Here is an 11,521-nt window from a genome sequence, read left to right as displayed (position 1 = left end):
TTTGTTTCCGACCTTTAAAAGTTTCGGGATAAGGCAAAGCACGATGAAGCTGCATGTGTCATGGCGGAGGATCTGAAGGAAAAGGCTGAGAAAAGTTATACTTGTGTCTTCGGGGAGAAGCTAGATTTAAAGGATGAGGTCAAAAGATTAAAGGAGGAGTATGTAAATCTTGAAGAGTCAGCCGCCTGAGGTATGAATAAAATTACTGACAACCTAAAAGCGCAGTTCCGTGTTCTGGCTCCTGAAGTGGACTGATGCGTGAGCATCTTTCCTATCTTTTCCTAGTGAATTTGCATCTAAATTGTTGAATTTAATAAAGAATTAATTATATTTTAGCCACTATGGATGCTATTTTGAGTTTTGTGCAATACTGTTTATTTTAGGTAGCATTCGGCTGGATTTGATGGAGTTTCTGCAGCACAAGAATCAAAGGAGATGACAGCGAGGAGCGACGCGTACGTGTGACTGACGCGTACGCGTGATTTGAAGATTTGCAAAGCGACGCGTTCGCGTGACTTGCGAAAAAGACCATCGACGCGTGCGCGTGACCGATGCGTACGCGTGACATGTGCAACGTGCAAAAAAAACGCAGAAATCCAGGAGTGATATATTGCATGAGAAAGTGGGTCTATATTGAAGAATAGTCTTATTTACTTAAATGTGATGGTATTTTCTGTGATTTTGAATGCATGACATGAACAGTGCATATTTTTGATAGTGAAGTTTATGAATGTTAAAATTGTTGGCTCCTGAAAGAATGATGAAAAAAAGAGAAATGTTATTGATAATCTGAAAAATCATAAAATTGATTCTTGAAGCAAGAAAAAGCAGTGAAAAACGCAAAGCTTGCGAAAAAAAAGAGAAAAAAAAAGAAAAAGCAAGCAGAAAAAGCCAATAACCCTTTAAACTAAAATGCAAAGGGTAAAAAGGATCCAAGGCTTTGAGCATTAATGGATAGGAGGGCCCAAAGGAATAAAATCCTGGCCTAAGCGGCTAAATCAAGCTGTCCCTAACCATGTGCTTGTGGCGTGAAGGTGTCAAGTGAAAAGCTTGAGACTGAACGGTTAAAATCGTGATCCAAAGCAAAAAAGAGTGTGCTTAAGAACTTTGGGCACCTCTAACTGGGGACTCTAGCAAAGCTGAGTCACAATCTGAAAAGGTTCACCCAGTTATGTGTCTGTGGCATTTATGTATCCGGTGGTAATACTGGAAAACAAAATGCTTAGGGTCACGGCCAAGACTCATAAATTAGCTGTGTTCAGGAATCAACATACTGAACTAGGAAAATCAATAACACTATCTGAATTCTGAGTTCCTATGGATGCCAATCATTTTGAACTTCAAAGGATAAAGTGAGATGCCAAAACTGTTCAGGATTGCAGTTGTAAATCCCACTATAAGAAGAGACATGGGCATAACCGAACTCTCATTCTCATGCAAATTCACATCCTAAGCTTATATTAGTTTTGGTTGCTTGAGGACAAGCAACAGTTCAAGTTTGGTGTTGTGATGCATGAGCATCTTTCCTATCTTTTCCTAGTGAATTTGCATCTAAATTGTTGAATTTAATAAAGAATTAATTATATTTTAGCCACTATGGATGCTATTTTGAGTTTTGTGCAATACTGTTTATTTTAGGTAGCATTCGACTGGATTTGATGGAGTTTCTGCAGCACAAGAATCAAAGGAGATGGCAGCGAGGAGCAACGCGTACGCGTGACTGACGCGTACGCGTGATTTAAAGATTTGCAAAGCGATGCATTCGCATGACTCGCGAAAAAGACCATCGACGTGTGCGCGTGACCGATGCGTACGCGTGACATGCGCAACGTGAAAAAAAACGCAGAAAGACGCTGGGGGCGATTTCTGGGCTGTTTTGACCCAGTTTCTAGCCCAAAAAACACAGATTAGAAGCTGCAGAATGGACAAATCAAGTGGTCCCCACCCATCAGCTGAAGACTTGTTAATTAATTCGAATTTAAATTCAAATTTGATTTTTAAACAGAAAAAGATATTATTTTAATTTTAATTTTAGAAATTAGATTTTAAATTCATTAGGATTAGTTATAAAAAGGGGATTCAGATCCATTAGATAGGAAGGGAGTACATTTTACCTGAATACTTATTTTCTCTTTACCATGAGCAACTAAACCTCCATTATTAAGGTTAGGAGCTCTTTCTATTTGTATGGATTGATTTTATTATTTTTTTATTTTAATTTATGTATGGATTTATATTTAAGAATTGTTTTCGTTCTTTATTTTATGAATTTGGGTGGAACGGAAGTACGACCCTCTTTCTAAATGCGTTCTTGTATAACTTGGAAAAGCTCTTTACTTGAACAACAGCTTGAAAACATATTCTCCTAAATTTCTAATTTATCTGGATTTAATAGGATACGTGACATATAATCCTTTTATGTTTGGGTAATTAGGATTTCTGTGGCATATAACTAGAATTGAACTTCACCCCCTAATTGGAATTAATTGACTAAGGAATTGGCTGTTGATGAATTTTAGAGGAGACTAGAAAGGTCTAAGGAATTAGGGTCTAGTCACATATAGTTGCCATAAATTAGATCTTATATGATTAAAATAAAATAATAAGAAAAGTCAATCCGGAAAATAGATAACTTTGAAACCTTAACTATTTCTTCATATTTTATTCCTCACCTATTCACCTGCCTGTCTTCAAACTCTTCTTTATTTTTTAATGCTTTTGAACTTCCAAACACTATTTTCTGTTTGTCTAACTAATCCTATCAAACACTATTGTTACTTAATCCATCAATCCTCGTGGGATCGACCCTTACTCACGTAAGGTATTACTTGGTACGACCCGGTGCACTTGCCAGTAAGTTAGTGGGTTACAAATACCGCACCATGGACCTCTCTCCTATCGACCCTGATAAGGTCGTAGTCAATGGGAAGATCACCGACCCCATGGATGATGACAGTCCTTTTGGAGACCCAAAGACGTTGAGCATCCGAACTGAAGAAACATCTTAGAGCTTCCCGACTCGGATGAATGAAGACCTTCCCTCTTCTAGAAGGAGATCGAGTTCTTCCATTTGAGCTCGGTCGTTTTTCACTTGATTGTAGAATCTAACCCTTGGACTTTCTTCGTTGACCTCTATGGGAATCATGGCTTCTATGATGTATGTAAGATGGAATGGGATTCCCTAGTTGTTGAATAGAGAGTTATCCGATATGTCCATAAGACTTGGGAAAGCTCCTCAACCCATGCACCCTTTGCATCTTGTAGTCGTCGCTTGATGGTCCGGCTAGTATGATTTTGTTTGTAGCTTCTGATTATCCATTGGCCTGAGGGTGTTTTACTAACGTAAACTGATGCTTAATCTTGAGGCCAGCCACCAAACTTCTGAATGTTGAGTCAGTAAACTGGGTACCATTCTCTGTGGTAATAGAGTATGGGACTCCAAACCGGATAATAATATTCTTGTAGAGGAATTTCCGACTTCTTTGGGCCGTAATAGTCGCCAGAGGTTCTACCTCAATCCATTTAATAAAATAATCAATTCTGAATATGAGGTATTTTGCCTGTCTAGGTGCTTGAGGAAATAGTCCGAGTAGATACAGTCCCCATTTTGTGAATGACCAGGGTAAGGTGATGCTGATAAGCTCTTCTGGTGGTGCCACATGGAAATTAGCATGTTTTTGGCAGAGCTGGCATCTTCTAACAAAATTGGCTGCCTCCTTTTGTAAGGTCGGCCAGTAGAATCTTGCTTGCAAGACTTTCTTAGCTAACAATCTAGCCCCCAAGTGATTTCCACAAATGCCACTATCGAATTTTTCTAAGACTTCTTCTATCGATGATGTTGGGACACACTTTAGTAAGGGTGTGGAGATTCCTCTTCTATAGAGTACATTGTGAACTAAAGTATAGTTCTATGCGTCCCTTATGAGTCTCCTTGCCTCTTTTTTTTTCTTTGAGGGATATCAAATTTGAGGTATTCGATGATAGGAGTCATCCAACCCAAATTTAGGTTCGTGACTGTCAGTGCGTCCGACTTGTTGACTTATTTGATCACTGATGGGGTGTGGAAATTTTTCTGAATTGGGCTTTTATTGTTGCCCCCTGGCTTGGTGCTAGCCAATTTGGAGAGGGCATTAGTTTGGTTGTTTAACTCCCGAGTTATGTGGTTGACTTCTGCTTCCTAGAATTGAGCTAATTGTTCTAGTGTTTCTTTTATGTACTTTTAGTGTTTCTTGAGAGTCACTAAACACTATTAACTTTACTGCTTCGACTTCTTTGGCTAGCCTCAAGCCAGCAAACATGGTCTCATATTCCACTTGGTTGTTGGAGGCTGGATACTCGAATTTTAGTGAAAGCTCTATTTGAGTTCCTTCTTCATTCTCAAGAATGATTCCTGCTTCACTTCCGACTTTGTTTGATGATCTATCTACATACAAATACCAGACTGTAAGATCTCTTTGGGCTCCTATATACTCGGCCAATAAGTCAGCTAGGTATTGTGATTTCATCGCTGTACGAGTTTTGTATTTTAGACCCAACTCAAACAACTCCACGACTTATTAAAACATTTGACCTGCTATGTTTGTCTTTTGGAGGATGTGCTTCATGGGTTGGTTAGTTTGGATTTTTATTGTATAGGCTTGAAAATAAGGTCGAAGTCTTCTGGAGGCAAGGACGAGGGCATATGCAAACTTCTCTATTTTTTGATAGTTTATTTCTGCCCCTTTAGAGCCTTGCTGTAAAGTAGACAAGTTGTTGTCCATTTTTGTCTTCTTGGACGAGAGCAGAAGCTATGGCCCTCCTTGCTATTGCCAAGTATAATATGAGCTCCTCTCTTTCTTCAGGTTGGGTAAGGATCAATAGCTGACTCAATAAATTTTTGAAATCTTAAGAAGTTTGTTCACATTCCTGAGTCCACTCGAATTGACATCCCTTCTTAAGTATTGAGAATAGGGGTAAAGATTTTAGAGTCGACCCTGCAAAGAATCTGGATAAGGCTGTTTGCCTTCCGTTTAGTTGATGGACTTCCTTCAGGCAAGTTGGGCTTTTCATCTCAAGTATTGCTTTGTATTTGTCCAAGTTGGATTCAATGCCCCTTTGGGTAAGTATAAATCCTAGGAACTTTCTGGCTTCCACTGTAAAGGTTCACTTTGAGGGATTTAGTCTCATCCTGTGCTTCCTTATTGTGTTAAACACTTCTGCTAAGAGACTGGCTTCTTCTTTGGTCTTGATGAGCATGTCATCCACATAGATCTCCATCAACTTCCCGAGGTGTGGTGAAAACACCTTGTTCATTAATCGTTGATACGTGGTCCCAACATTCTTTAATCCGAAAGGCATTATCACGTAACGATAATTTGCTCTAGGAGTGATAAAAGAAGTTTTTTCTTGATCTAGCTTGTACATCGGAATTTGTTTGTATCTCGAATATGCTTCCATAATGGATAAGTATTTGTAGCCTGAAGCTGAATCTACCAGAGCGTCTATGTTGGGGAGAGGTTAAGGATCCGCGAGACAAGCTTTATTGAGTTTAGTGTAGTCGACATACATTCTCCACTTCCCATTTTGTTTCCTCACGAGCACTACATTGGCCAGCCACAAGGGGTACTTTACTTCCCTTTTGAACCTGGCTTCTAACAAGGCTTGGACCTATTTTTCAACGACTTGTGCTCTTTCAGGGTTGAGCTTTCGTCGTATTTGTTGGACGTGTCGTGAGCCTGGGTAGATGGCAAGCTTGTAACTCATGAGGTCAGGGTGTATTCTGGGTATATCAGAGGCCTTCCACGCAAAGAGGTCAAAATTTTCTCGTAGAAGCTTGACGAGATATGCTTTTAACTGTTTCTTCAGGTTAGCCCCTACACTTGTTCTTTTTTTGACTTGATCTCCAATTTCAACCTCTTCAGTCTTTCCATCAGGTTGTGGCCTCAGTTCCTCTCGTGTTCGGACACCGCCGAGTTTGATGTGGTGACCTATTTCCTTTTTGCGCATCTGCGTAGGTTTAGACTTTCATTATAGCATCTTCTTGCCGATTTCTGATCTCCTCTTACGGTGGCTATTCCTTCAGAGGTTGAAAACTTCATACAAAGATGAGGAGTAGAGACAAATGTAGCAATTCAGTTTAACATTGTCTGACCTATCAGGGAATTGTAGGCTGATGTTATGTCAAACACTATATAGTCTATACTCATGGTTCTCGACTTTGTACCTTTACCAAAAGTAGTGTATAATAGAATGAAGCCAAGAGGTCAGATTGGCATATCTCCCAACTCGAAAAGAGTGTCGGGGTATGCCCTAAGTTTCTTTTCTTCCAACCCCCAATTTGTTGAAAGCAGATTTAAATAGGATGTCGGCCGAGCTTCCTTGGTCCACCAGTATTTTTGTGGAGGTTTGCATTTGTGAGTATCATCGTAATTACGATAGGATCATCGTGTCTAGGTGTTATCCCTTGCGCATATTCTTTTGTGAAGACAATGGTAGGCAAGTCGGGAATTGGAGCTTCTTTCGCGACTTGGTATACTTTATTTAAATGTCTCTTTTGGGAGGATTTGATTATGCCACCGCCTGCAAATCCTCCGGCTATCATGTAAACGTGTCTATCTGGAGTTTGGGGTAGCTGATCTCATTGACTCTTGCCTTCTTCATCTCTTTTCCTTTTTTCTTGATCATCTGATCTTTCTGCCAAGTATCTCTCCAACCGACCTTTCTTAGCCAGTTTTTCTATCACAATTTCAAGTCATAACAATTATTAGTGGAATATCCGTATATCTTGTGGTATTCATAATATTCTATCCGACTTTCACCTTTTTTGTTTTTTATGGGCCGAGGATCTCCCTGTAGATATCAACAAGAAAAACTCATAGTGGGGGTGTAGTTGTGATATCTTCGAGGCTTGTCCGAGTTATATTCGTCTTTTTTCTTTGTTTCTTTCTCCTTATCTCGATCCTGGTAGTGAGAGTTTTACCTCGGGATAGGTTCTCTTAGTTGGGAATTTTTTCGATGTTGATGTATTTTTTCGCTCGTTCTTGTACCTTGTACAAGGAAGTCGGGTGCCTTTTTTATATGGACTGGAGAATGGTCCTTTTTTGAGGCTATTAACTAACCCCATTATGACCGCTTCTGTAGGTAAGTTTTGGATTTTTAGGCAGGCTTTGTTGAATATTTCCATGTAAGCTTCAAGAGTTTCTCCGATTTCTTGCTTGATCCCGAGAAAACTTGGAGCGTGTTTGACTTTGTCTTTCTGGATGGAGAATCGGGTAAAGAAATTCCTTGCAAGATCGTTGAAACAAGTTATAGACCGGGGTTGTAGGCTATTGATGGAGGAAAATCGTCAGTTTGGAATTTCTCAATAAAATTCCATTTATAGTATAGTTCTAAACCGACAAATAACCCTCAATCAAAGTTTAATTTATTTGTCACTTAAGTCAATCCAATAAAAATACCGAGAGTATTAGATCTCGATTCATCTCTCAAAGAAATTACAGGGAAGTGTGCATATTATTGTTTATGAGATATTTTTGGGGTTATGGAATGCTGAATGGGAAATGTAAATTGTAAGAAAGTAAAGCTAACAACTAAGGATAATATAAATGCTAAAAGACACTCCTGGCAAGGATTAAGAGTCAAGGTTTCATATCATAGATCATTGACCACAACATGGTAATTACAAAGAGTTAATTGCACTTTGTCGTCCTCTAACATCGGAGGAAAAAATCAAGTGGATATAGTCGATCCTAAAATTAACTAACAACACTAAATTACCAATCACACTGGATATCAATGACATTAAGGAACCTAATTCCTCGAACTCAAGCCAAGAGTGCTAAAAATCTAAGCTAAAACTAGGTGAGACATTTTATCAAACACCTAGAATGGATAAAAGGAAGGCATATTAAATTACATGAATTAGTAAAATCTATAACTACCAATCACAAGAAAGTAACAATAACAACTCAATTAAACAAGAAACATAAAAATGCATCAATTGCATTAAAGGATGAAAATCCAACAAGGGTTCATAAGTATAAAAGTGACCAAATAAAAGAAATAACATGTAAAACTAAGAGAACAAAGATGCTAGAACAAGAAATAGTAAAGAAAACTAAATCAAAACAAGTATTGAAACCTAAATCTAAGAAGAAATTAAACTAAGAATCCTAAATTCTAGAGAGAAGAGAGAGGTTCTCTCTCTAGAATTCTATCCTAAAATATATTTCTAAGCTAAACCTAATTGCTCTCCCCCCTTGTTCCTTCTCAAATTTGGCTTCAAATACTTCAGAAATGAGTTGGATTTGGGCTTGAGAAGTGATACAAGGATTTTTGTCGGTTAGAAGTTTCACACAAAATAATTCCCGTTGATAGTATAGTTTCCAACCAACAAATAATCCTCAAATCAAATTTTAAAAGATTGGTTGTCACAGGTACGAACCCCAATGAAAAGTAACTGAAGTATTCAAACTTCAGGTCGTCTCACAAGGAATTGCAATGAAGTGGTCAATTATTGGCTATGAAGAAATAAGGGGTTTGATTTGATGATTGACAAGAAAGGTAAATAACAAGAAAGTAAATGACAATTAACTAATAAAATAAAGAAAAAGAACTCTTGGCTAAGACTTAGGAATTGAGATCACCATCCTTGTCTACAAACCATATATTGACAATTATGAGGGACCAACCTATTAAGTCTACTTCTAAGCTTTAAGTACGTACAATGTCTACTCCTAAGCTTGAAGTACGTCAAATAGGCTTGATCAACATCAATCCATAAGTCCTAATCTACCTACTAATTGACTTAGTAGTAGGCTAGCGTCAATGGTTATCAAATTGACCACTAAGGGTTCTCAAATCACCAAATCAATGAGACCCAATGACTCATGGTCACTCAATTCCCTTAGCCTAGGCCAAGAGCAAAGGAAACTACTCAAAAACTAGTAAAAACATTTTATCAAATACCTAGAGTGCAATAAAAGTAAACATCACAAAATGCAAGAATTAACGAAACCCATAATTAACAAAAGCAAGAAATCAACAATAGCAACTAAGATAAACATAAAAAGACATGGAAACATAAAATTGCATTGAAATAAAATAGAATTCCAACAAGGGTTCATAAACATAAAAGAAAGCAAAATAAGAGAAATGACAAATAAAGCTAGAAGATCAAAGATGTAATAACCGGAAATTAAAAGGGAAAACTAAATCAAAATAAGAATTAAAAGTTAGATCTAAGAAATTTTAACCTAAACTACCATAAATTCTAGAGAGAAGGGAGAGTTTCTCTCTCTAGAATTCTACCCTACAACATGGTGAAAACTACACTATGACTTGTCCCCCCATTCCCTTGCAATCCTTGATTCAAAAGCATCAGAAATGAGTTGGATTTGGGCCTCCTTGAGCTCAGAAATTGCCCCCAGCGTATTGCCTTTAAGTTGGTCGCGTGCTGCTTGTCACGCGTACCCATGGGTCACGCGTACGCGTCGCTGGCGATTTTTCTGGTCACGCATATGCGTGGGGTGACGCATACGCGTCGTTGGCAAATCTTCTTCTCACGCGTGCGCGTGGGTGACGCGTGCGCGTGTCCTTCAGTTCAGCAAATCCTCATTTCTTCATGAATTCTCCATTTTTGCCTGCTTTTTTCTTCATTCCTTCAACCCAAACTTTGCCTTCTAAATCTGAAATCACTTAACAAACATATCAAGGCATCGAATGAAATTAAAGTGAATTAAAATTATCCATTTTAAGGCCTAAAAAGCATGTTTTCACTTTTAAGTACAAATTAGGAGAAATTCACAAAACCATGCTATTTCATTGAATAAATGTGAGATAAGTTGATAAAATCCCCTAAATTCAACACAAAATAAACCACAAAATTGGGGTTTATCAAGAAGGTCCGGAAATCGCCAGCCACATTTTTCTTAAGTGAGTCACGTGCTTCATGTCGCGCGTACGCATGAGGCATGCGTACGCGTGACATGGTGAAATCCCCAAAGCGCGCCTACGCGTGACCGTGAATTACTCCAAATCCTCATTTCTTCATGAATTCTTCACTTTTCATGCTTTTTCTTCACTTATTCAATCCAATCTTTGCCTTCTAAGCCTGAAATCACTCAACAAACACATCAATGTATCGAATGGAATTAAAGTAAATTAAATTTAGCAAATTAAAGGTCTAAAAAGTATATTTTTAATCATTAAGCACAATTAGGAGAAATTCACAAAACCTTGCTCTTTTAATGAATAAATGTGAGATAAGTAGATAAAATCCACTCAATTCAATCCAAAATTTACCATAAAATTATGGTTTATCAACTATCAAACTATTTTATTGTCGCCTTGGTTAACTTGTCAGAAAAGCTTTGCAATGAGTTGCATCCGACGCGTCGGCCAAGTACATTCAGCTTTTAAAGTTGCTTAGATGATGTCTCGGGTCGGTCGGTCATTCCATCCATCATAGAGGTCCATGTCGGGACTTTTAAAGTTTTTGGAAACTCTAGCCCGCATGATCTCTTTGATGAATGGATCTTCTCCTCTAAAGGGGGTGTCTTCCCGATCTACATGGTTGCTTTGACCTTTAGGTCGACTTCCAGTTTTAAAAGGTTTTCTTCTAATTTCCTTCATCGTCGTACTTTTCTTCTGAGGTCTCTTTCTGATTCTCGTTGTCGCTCTAGCTCCTGCTTAAGCTGCTCCAGTCGTCCCTGGTGTCCATGCACTAGACCCATAAGCTCTACTTGGTTTTGGTTTACCATGTTCTTAGGTGGAAGGATTTCTGAATGTATTCTTCTGGGTTGGGGGTTTTATGAAGTCTCCTCCCCATTGTGGTCATCCGCTCTATTTTGTCGTGGGGGGTAGTACAAGTGCACAATCGTCATTGTGATATTCTACCTCGGATTCAGATGCTGTATGTCCGTCTTCTGGATGATCATCCGCCATGATTGGGTGTAGACTTGCTGGTCCCCGACAACGGCGCCAATGTTCCAAGAGTTACCTGAAACTGGGTTGCTTTGGGCCTGAATGTGAGGTCCAAATTCCTTTTGGGGGTAGCGTTCGACGTCTACTGGTAGCCGCCATATGAGTTTCTCGTGAGGAGGTGGGAGTGGTACCTACAAGGGACTCCGATGCTTAAGTTAGTAAGGATTTTAGACAAGTTTTTAGTAGATTGTATTCCAAGTATACCCTGGGGTGTTAGTGTATTTATAGTGGTAGATGTAGAGTTAATAACCACCTTTAGAGTAGTTCCAACTTTAAGGGTAGATAACCGTTCTCTTTTGTTAGAAAAGTTGTTGAGATCTCATTTCTAGATGAGTAGGAGAGATTGTAGAAATTAGTTACTAATTCGGACAAGTAGGGCTTGTATAACATCGTCGTGCCCGACCTCTATGATGTCAAGTAGGTGTCAGTCCAGCTAATGTTTGTTGATTGGGCCTTGTTTATTTTGGACTTGGCTAAGTAATGGACCCGGATATGAATAGTTATTAAATTAATTTTTTTTACAATAATATTATTAAAATTAATATTTGGATATTTTTAT

Source organism: Arachis ipaensis, chromosome B01 (assembly GCF_000816755.2).
Source record: "Arachis ipaensis cultivar K30076 chromosome B01, Araip1.1, whole genome shotgun sequence".
In the NCBI taxonomy this organism is placed as follows: Eukaryota; Viridiplantae; Streptophyta; class Magnoliopsida; order Fabales; family Fabaceae; genus Arachis; species Arachis ipaensis.
The sequence above is the reverse complement of the archived record's forward strand: the minus strand, read 5'-3'. Positions refer to the sequence as shown.